The sequence below is a fragment of the Theropithecus gelada genome, chromosome 11, assembly GCF_003255815.1.
Source record: "Theropithecus gelada isolate Dixy chromosome 11, Tgel_1.0, whole genome shotgun sequence".
Lineage (NCBI taxonomy): Eukaryota > Metazoa > Chordata > Mammalia > Primates > Cercopithecidae > Theropithecus > Theropithecus gelada.
This window is the reverse complement of record NC_037679.1, coordinates 69273823-69281872: the sequence shown is the minus strand read 5'-3', so window position 1 is coordinate 69281872 and position 8050 is coordinate 69273823.

Below are 8050 nucleotides of genomic sequence, written 5' to 3'. Positions count from 1 at the left end.
GGTTGCAGTGAGCCGAGACTGCGCCAGTGCACTCCAGCCTGGGTGACAGAGCAAGGCTCTGTCTCAAAAAAAAAAAGAAAAAAAAAAAGTAAGCAAAGGACTTTGAATAGACATTTTGCCAAAGAAGATATGTAAACACATGAAATGCAAATCAAAACCACAGTGAAATACTACTTCACATCTATCAGGTTGGCTGTAATAGAAAAAATGGAGGCTGGGTGTGATGGCTCATGCCTGTAATCCCAGCACTTTGTGAGGCTGATGCAGGAGGACTGCTTGAGCCCAGGAGTTCAAGACCAGCCTAGGCAACATAGCAAAACACTTGTCTCTACAAAAGATTAAAAAATTAGCTGAGTGTGGTGGCACATGCCTGTGGTCTCAGCTACATGGGACACTAAGGCAGGAGGATTGCTTGAGCCCAGGAGGTCGAGGCTGCCATAAACCCTGTTAGTGTCACTACACTCCAGCCTGGGTGACAGAGCAAGACTTTGTCTCAAAAACCAACATTCTAGGCACGGTGGCTCATGCCTGTAATCCCAGCACTTTGGGAGGCCAAGGCAGGCGGGTCACCTGAGGTCAGGAGTTCGAGACCAGCCTGGCCAACATGGTGAAACACTATCTCTACTAAAAATACAAAAATTAGCCAGGCGTGGTGGCGTGCGCCTGTAGTCCCAGCTACTCAGGAGGCTGAGACAGGAGAATCGCTTGAACCCGGGAGGCAGAGGCTGCAGTGACCCAAGATCACGCTACTGCACTCCAGCCTGGGAAACAAAAGCGAAACTCCTTCTCAAAAATAAATAAATAAATAAATAAATAAATAAATAAACAACAAAAAACAAAACAAATAAAAAACCCCCCAGCTACTCAGGAGGCTGAGGCAGGAGAAGCGTTTAAACACAGGAGGCTGGCTGGGCGTGGTGGCTCACGCCTTACTCCCAGCACTTTGGGAGGCTGAGGGGGGTGGATCATCTGAGGTTGGGAGTTTGAGACCAGCCTGACCAACATGGAGAAACCCCGTCTCTACTAAAAATACAAAATTAGCTGGGCGTGGTGGTGCATGCGTGTAATCCCAGCTACTTGGGAGGCTGAGGCAGGAGAATAGCTTGAACGTGGGAGGCAGAGGTTGCGGTGAGCTGAGATCATGCCACTGCACTTCAGTCTGGACAACAAGAGTGAAACTCCGTCTAAAAACAAACAAACAAAAAAACAGAAAACAAACAAAAAACCCAGGAAGCGGAGGTTGCAGTGAGACAAGATGGCACCATTGCACTTCAGCCTGGGTGACAGAGTGAGACTCCATTTCAAAAACAAACAAAAAAACAAATAGACGGATAGATAGATGGACAATAAGAAGTATTGGTGATGGATGTGGAGAAATTGGAACCTTCATACTTTGCTGTTGGGAATATAAAATGACACAATCGCTTTGAAAAAGTTTTTACAGTTCTTTAAAAAGTTACTATACGGAGTTACCATATGACCCATTAATTCCACTCTGTCATGTGGAATTACCCCAAGAACAAACTTGTACCTGAATGTTCACAGCAGCATTACACATAAGATCCAAAAAGTAGAAACCACCCAAATGTCAACAGATGAATAAACAAAATGCAGTATATCTCTACAATGGACTATTAGTCAATTGTAAAAAAAGAATAAAGTAGGAAGGAAATTCTGACACATCCTACACATGGATGACATGATAGCAATGTTCTTGAGGACATTATGCTAAGTGAAATAAGCCAGTCACAAAAAGACAAATACTGCATAATTCCACTTATAGGAAATACCTAGAGTAGTCAAATTCATAGAGATAGAAAGTAGAATGGCAGGTGCCAGAGGCTGGAAGGAAAGAAAAATGGGGAGTTGTTATTTCACGGGTCTAGAGTTTCAGTTTTGCAAGATGAAAAGAGTTCTGGAGATCTGTTGTACAACAATGTGCACAGTTTACTGTATGTCACACATAAAAATGGTTAAATGGTAAATTTTATGTTCTGTTTTTTTAACCACAATTTAAAATTAATTTTTTTTAAAAGCACGGTCTTGAGTAAAAAACCTTAATAAAAATTCATTTTTATCATGCTATTAAAGTATAACAGACATGGAAAGAATTTTCAAATTTGATAAAGAAACTTGCTGGCTGTGTTTACCTTTATTTTTTACTCTTCTTAGAGTAGTGAAAACAGACCACTTGGTTTAATTTTGATTATTTTTACTTCCTGGTTGCTGCCTGATTATGCAATTCTTTTGGTTACAAATAGAGAGGGGAAAGTTTATGTGCCAGTCTATTATATTTATGTCATTACATGAAAGAAGACTGATAAATGTCTCTATTTATATCAAGTTTTAATAAAAACTTAAATCTTCCCTAAGGTCTATGAGCTGATGCTATTTTATATTCTAAATTCATTCTTATTTTAACTGATTTTATAATACATTAGCTTCCTCTTTCAACAAACCTAAAGGTTATAGAATCTATCTTGAGTAATACAGAATATGTTGCATAGCTTTTGAAAATTTCATCACAACTTCAAAATGTAACCACTGCTTGTCTTTGACAATTTGATAGAAGATATGCTAAAAAGGACAGATATTCATTACAATCACATGCAAAAGGCCAGCTCCCAGAATAGCTACTATTCCATACGTGCATCATGTGATTTCCCAAGTTAGCATCTCCGCCTTTAAACAATAATCACACAGATGCATTTTTAAGTGTCTTAAAGTCACAATAGCATCCATTTGCTATGAACTTTATCCTAAGCCTTGTGGGGGCTCTATTATTAAAATTATGTACCTAGAACTACTGAGAAAGCAGTTGTGACTAAGATGTCAAAGTCCCCAGGACATACTATCTCAACATTTTTCATTATAATCAGGATCCCTTAAATTGTTCTCTGGTAAATTTTGTGACAATATCACTGGCTGCTTCTTTCTGTATAAGAGGACACAAGTGTGTTTCCATGTAAGGTATACCAGAGACACTGGGGATGGTTATTTGTAATTATAAAGTGATATTACATTTACTTTATTCTCTATTTAGCCAAAAAAATTGAATGCTTGGGCAGTTGCTATATACTAGGACCTGCTTGACTGGGGCCTGAATGGGAACCATATTGAGCTTTGTGAAAAGAATGAGGAGACAGTCTCCTTGGAGAGGGTTCCCACTCTCATCTACTATTTTCATACATTACTTGATTTGATCCTTTCAATAATTCTTGGATGTTGTAGGGAAAGAAATTGAGGTTCAGAGCAATGAAGTGATTTGCTCAAGGCATACTCTTTCTCTTTCATTCATTCTTCATTTAACTAATATATATTCATCAACCCTGCCTATCTGCCTAAGGAGGCGCAGGGAATACAACTGTCAACAGAAACCAATCCTGCATTCCATGCTCTTACAGTCCAAAAGGAGAAACAGATACGGAAGCATCCAGGGTGTGTGTCTTTGAATGGCTGACCCTACATGCTAATCATTTACCATCCCCCAGGGTTCACCACACCTTTATGTTCTTGTCCTGGCTCACTGACCTCATCTCCTGTTTACATATTATGTATGTGTAATTATAATATATATATACACACAACCATAAACCTATATGTGTATGTAAACACACACACACATATTTAAGGAAATGTGTATGCTCCTTTTTAAAGGTATAGATTTTAAAGGTAAAGATTCCTCTATCTTCCCTGCCATTAAGGGATCATCGAGCTGCATCTCTGCCACTAACAGACCTATTGGCTCCGAGGAAATCTCATCCAGTTTGAGATTTGGTAGTGACAGGACAGTGTCAAGGAAAGAATGTTAATGATTTTTCCACTAGCTGATCCCAAAAGCTTGGCAGAGGGGAGCTCAGTCCACTGAATATTTATATAGCACCTTGATTAAAAGAGCTCAAAGTAGTACTCTAAGTAGCTAAATTATAACTTCATTTGATAAATTACATATTTTTTAAAAAGCTCCTTTACCAACCTTCATTTCTTGTTAAAAATAATCACAAGAAGATCTTCATAGAAAGAAGCCTAAAGAAAAATTGTAAATGGTAATAATCTCTGGGTGATCTTAATTATCTCCTGTATCATTCAAAATTTCTACAATAATTATATGGACTTCTTTTTCAAATACAGAAAAATGTTACATAAGAAATTAAATCTGGGCCATAAAAAAACTCAACCACACTCATAATTTTTTAAATATAAATAAAAATGATTCTTTAGACTTATCATATTGGCAAGACTATTATAAAGCTAGTATACCTAGTATAGGCAAGGGGACAGCAAACTCAGCATACTCATATCCAGCTGATGGGTGTACAAATTGGCACCAGCTTTTTGGAGGGCAATTTGGCAATATCTATTACAATTTTAAATGCACATACTTCTGAACCCAACAATTCTAATACTTTTCTTAGATATATACTTGTATAAGGGTGCAAAGATATATGTGGAAGGACATTCAATAAGGAACTTAATTGTGCTAGATCCATATAGAAGAATATTTGCAACTATTACGATAACTCTATACTTAGAATTTACGGTTTAATTCAAAAAACAAGTTGTAGAACAGTGAATATAACACTTTCTTTCTTTCTTTCTTTCTTTTTTTTTTGAGACACAGTCTCGCTCTGTTGCCTAGACTCGAGGGCAGTAGTGCAATCTTGGCTCACTGCAACCTCCGCCTCCTGGGTTCAAGAGATTCTCCTGCCTCAGCCTCCTGAGCAAAGTAGCTGGGATTACAGGCACACACCACCACACCCAGGCAATTTTTGTATTTTTAGTAGAGATGGGGTTTCGTCATGTTGGCCAGGCTGGTCTCAAACTCTTGACCTTAAGTGATCTGCCCGCCTCGGCCTCCCAAAGTGCTGAGATTACAGACTATGAGCCACCGTGCCCGGCCCTGTTATAAAATTTTAAAAGAATGTAAATGCATTTATGTGCTTGTGCATAAAATTACAGCATCTGGAAGAGTATTTCAAAACCGAATTGTGGAAATACCTCTGAGGAGTGAGAAGACTGGGGCAGGACAGGGCTTTTTATTTTATTTTTTAATTTTTATTTTATTTATTTATTTATTTTAAAACAGAGTCTCGCTGTGTTGCCCAGGCTGGACTGAAGTGGCGTGATCTCCATTCACTGCAAGCTCCGCCTCCCGGGTTCACGCCATTCTCCTGCCTTAGCCTCCCGAGTGGCTGGGACTATAGGCACCCGCCACCGTGCCCGGCTAATTTTTTTGTATTTTTAGTAGAGACAGGGTTTCACAGTGTTCACCAGGATAGTCTCAATCTCCTGACCTCGTGATCCGCCCACATCGGCCTCCCAAAGTGCTGGGATTACAGGCGTGAGCCACCTTGCCTGGCCGGCTTTTTATTTTTTTTAATCTAATATTCTTTGATATTATTTGAATTTTGTTACATTAAGCATGCAATTTAATTTTTAACAGTTTTATTGGGACATAATTCATACATCATACAATTCACCAATTTAAAGAAGACTTTTGTGCATTTATACATTCAGTGGTTTTTAGTATATTCAGAGTTATGCAATCATACCTACCGCATATATTTTTTAAAATGAAAAAATATTTTTGAAAGATGCTTCAAAAGTGAACTTACTACTGCCAAGAAAATTTGTGTGAAAGAGAATCAGAAAAAATTTGAAGAGTATAACACTCATAAACAGGGAGGAAAAATATATATGAACAAAAAAAGATGGAGAAGGTCAGAGACAGAAAACAAAGATTTTTTTTTCTTTTTTTAGAGTCAGGGTCTCACGCTGTTGTCCAGACTGGAGGGCAGTGATGCAATCATAGCTCACTGCAGCCTTGAACAACTCCCCGTCTCAAGAGATCCTCCTGCTTCACCCTCCTGGGTAGCTGGGACTACAGGCCACCATGCCCGGCTAAAGAAAGATTTTTAAATGAGTTTTAACTAAAAGCATGTTAGATCTGTATCCTTAAATAAACACATCTGGATTTTGTAAATAAAAGATCACGGTAAGATATTTGGGCACAATAAGAAAAAGAAATCTTTGATTTGACGGGACTGCAAATACAGTATTTGGATAAACCAGATTCCATATAAATGTGCAGACAGCTGGATATGAATTCCATCTATGGAAGACGCATAAAAGAGTTTAGAGAACCATGCTATTCTGTAATTTCCAGAAATCTCTCCTGTCTTAGGAATGCTGACAAAGAGGTTCTTACTCTCAAGCAATGAATACTCACTGAACATCAATAATGCTGATTTGGTTAAGTGTATCTGAAAATATAAGGAGAGATGGATAGAGAGAAAAAGATTCCTGAAACATACGACAAAATAACCACAAACCATGCAGGAATATTCTGACCTTTTGGCTCAAAATTTGTCAATGAGAAAACTTACTCTTGAAAACACACAGCGTTTTATGAAAACATTCAGCAAAACTCAAATTTAATCTATTACTTAAAATAAAATTACCTTTTCTCTGAGACATTTTCCTCATTAAAATCATCCTTGAGCACTACAGATCTTAGGAACATTCTGTAGATCATCTTATTTTGTTTTTTCAAGCCTTTAAAAAGCACAGTTCCAAAGTTGTGTAGCTGGAGGCATCTCTGACACCAGGAAAAGCAAACTTTACTTTTCCTGTGTATTCTGTAAAATCAATTAGCTTGATTAGTATATGACCTTATTTACTTAATTAGGGCAGTGTGGTGACTTTAGCAATTGCTGTAGTTCAACTTCACTACAATAATGGAAATGTACACAGGATAGCCACTCCCATGCAAAACCTGTTTTTATAAAGGAGTAAATGTTAGATTAAAAATAAAAGTCACTAGTTTTTGAGTTAGGAGACTGCAAAGTAATCCTGGTGCAATAATGTGTAACAAAAATTTAAGATCAGTATGTCATCTGATGAGACGGGTCATCTTTAAAAGTATCTTAAGTGGTAACAGGGTAATAGTTTATTTTTTATTTACTTTGTGGTAATAGTTTAAAAATTTCTCGACTATCTTTTCAAAATCACTCACCTTGTGGCTAACACATGATTAATACTTGATTCTAAATCAATCAAGAAGGAATCCTTGAGAACAAGCTGTCCTTTAATAAAGTGTTATAATATGGTGTATCTATTTCCACATGTGCATGTTTGCATGTGCCTATGTGTAATGCAGAATTTTTTTTTTTTTTTTTGAGACGGAGTCTCGGTCTGTATCCCAGGCTGGAGTGCAGTGGTGCAATCTCTGCTCACTGCAAGCTCCGCCTCCCAGGTTCACACTATTCTCCTGCCTCAGCCTCCCAAGCACCTGGGACTACAGGTGTCTGCCACCACGCCCGGCTAATTTTTTGTATTTTTATTTTTAGTAGAGATGGGGTTTCACCGTGTTAGCCAAGATGGTCTCGATCTCCTGACCTCGTGATCCGCCCGCCTTGGCTTCCTAAAGTTGCTGGGATTACAGGCATGAGCCACCGCACCTGGCCTGTAACGCAGCATTTTATTGGGAATTAATGTATTGCACATGCTGGAGACTGTAACTAACAATGTATTAATCTCTATAAATGCTCTAATTGCCTATAACATATTAGGAAATCATATGAAAATAGAAAATGTGGCTATCCCTGGTAATACGCCATGTAGGACAATTATCAGACTAAAATTCTTATTTAATTGCTTAAAAGTAAAACCACCTTATCAGAAAGGTTACCTACATCTTATCCTGTGACCATGACAACAAATTAAAAATGGAACTGCTGAAACCTCCAAAATATGCAAAATGGTAACTGAAAGGATGTCACTTTAATGATAGTTAAAACATCCATCTCCATGGGCTAAATGTAGACACAATTGGAAGCTAACCTTGGCATTCAGGCTTGAGGTTAGACCAGCAGGACTTCTATTGTCATCTGGACAGGTGGCAATAGCCTTAGAAGGGGATGTCAGGGCCTCCAAAGTCTTCTTTTAGATCTTACATCAAGCTACAATGAACCCTGGCTTCAAATGAAAATATGAATGCCAGAAAGCAAAGGCGAAGAGTTAACTGCGGGTTGTTTTTTTATTTCTTAGA